At 41.4% G+C, this 2,014-nt stretch overlaps 1 pseudogene; it reads right to left on the reverse strand.

Moving 5' to 3' along the window:
- Positions 1-296: 296 nt before the first annotated feature.
- LOC149461404 (uncharacterized) lies at positions 297-911 on the reverse strand (annotated as a pseudogene).
- Positions 912-2,014: the final 1,103 nt, after the last annotated feature.

Raw genomic sequence — 2,014 nt, forward strand, 5'->3', positions numbered from 1 at the left:
TAGTCTAAACAAGTTTGACTCACAAATCTACTCGATATAGGGCGTTACCAGATTGTGGATTAATAATATGTAAAGCTTGTGTGGCCACCTGACCTAGGTGATTATTGCATGCCATTGTGAAGCTTCCTATTATTTGAGGCAGTCTAAACAGCCGGGACCTGTGGAATACCTGGGGTAAACTGTTGGAATTGAAAGGGGCGTCTTTTTCGAGTATGGAAGGAACCATGTCCACCCCCATAATAATTTATTTTACGCGGACCAATCAGAGTGTTATGTGGTCCATGCATGCGGTAATCTCATAATGTTTGTTGGACAGAGGAACTGGATGAATCAGACTCAGTGCCCTCATCCATGTTTGCATACTCATTAAATAACAAATTAGAATCGCCTTGGCGCGGTAATCCGCGATTATATGTTGGGTTAGCCCAGGCATATCCCTCCATGAAGGCCAAAAGGTCCTTGGAAATTTGTATCTGTTTTTAAGAGATAAACTCTTTGTTGACTTTGGTTATGTATTCTTTAACTTCCTGATATTTGCCCTCATATTGTGTATGATTCTTGACTAATTCATATTTGTTGTTGAGTAATAGTAATTCCTGATCAAGTAGGTTCATATCAGTTTGATACTATCCGACTAAGAGTTCCATCAGATCTATACTACATTTAGTGAGTACCAGTTCCCAAGAGATCTTAAACTCTGTGGTGACATTTTTAACAGTAGGAAAAACTTGTATTCTCAACCCCATGGGGCTAATATTTTCTTTAATATATTGTTGGAAAAATTCAACATGTCAGTATAAATTAGATTTCTTTTTTAGTAACCGAAGACTCTCATCATCTCTATTGAGTGTATTGCAACTGAATTGAATTTCTGCCATATATCCTGTCCAAGCAGTTCCTACAAAGTCCATATTGGCTCATCAAAATTGATTCTGGAATAACAATAATAGAACAATAGTAAAATTGGATTAGTTATACATCACCACATAAACCTAAAAAGGAGAAACATTAGGAGAGGGTGCTTCCACCCGATTTCACATTGAAATATGGGAATAGATACCCAACACATGGTTACTGTGGGGGTATAGACAATGCTCCTCCTCCTCCCTTTGTATTGAATTTTGACTAATTGTCAGTGTGTAACATTCCAGTAGTAAGGGATCAATGGGATTAATTTGCCTTATAAATTGAATACTATTTAATTATCTCTTCTTTTGTGTCATTTGCAGGGACCTTCTCATATATTATACTAGTCCAGGGGTAGGCAACCTGCGGCTCTCCAGCTGTTGCAGGACTACAAGTTCCATCATGCCTCTGCAAGTCATAGCTGTAACTGTCAATTTTGCAATGCCTCATGGGAAATGTAGTTCCGCAACAGCTAGAGAGCCGCAGGTTGCCTACCCCTGTACTAGTCTGTTGCTAGTCTTTTTTGCATGTGTCCTATTTGGACCAGAATTAATGAGGTTACTGCATCCCAATTAGTGGGGAGGTTAGTTCAATACTTACAATTATAGTTGTATTTACCACCTAGGAGGCCCCTATTATGTTGTCTTTCTAACAGCTATGTATTTCTAACACATCAGGCAGTTTTGGGGAGCATGCCGCTTGCCCCTTTGATTTGTGGGGATCCCCTCATTGACTGGCCCCGCATGGGATGGCTGAATGCTTTCCTCCACAGCTCTCGTACAGATACTTGTATTTTAACCACCTCCCGCCTGCCATATAAGGAAATGACTGGAGCAAGCTGGTTCTCTCATTCTGGGAGGACGTCACATAACATCCTTCCACTCTGACCACGCGTGTGCCGCTCCGGGGGCATGCAGCGTGGCGATCGGTCGATCACCGATCAACGGAAAGAGCCGAAGACGTCGGCTCAGTCATGTGATCAGCTGTGTCCAATCACAGTTGATCACATGTAAATAAGGAAATGCCAGTTGTTGGCATTTCTCTCCTCACGAGCTGTCACGCTGTTTTCATGTCCTGGTGTTTTCTGTGTCCTATGGATCAATAAATA

The sequence above is a fragment of the Staurois parvus genome, unplaced genomic scaffold, assembly GCF_062004578.1.
Source record: "Staurois parvus isolate SC_StPar_1 unplaced genomic scaffold, SC_StPar_1.0 ptg000203l, whole genome shotgun sequence".
Classification (NCBI taxonomy): domain Eukaryota; kingdom Metazoa; phylum Chordata; class Amphibia; order Anura; family Ranidae; genus Staurois; species Staurois parvus.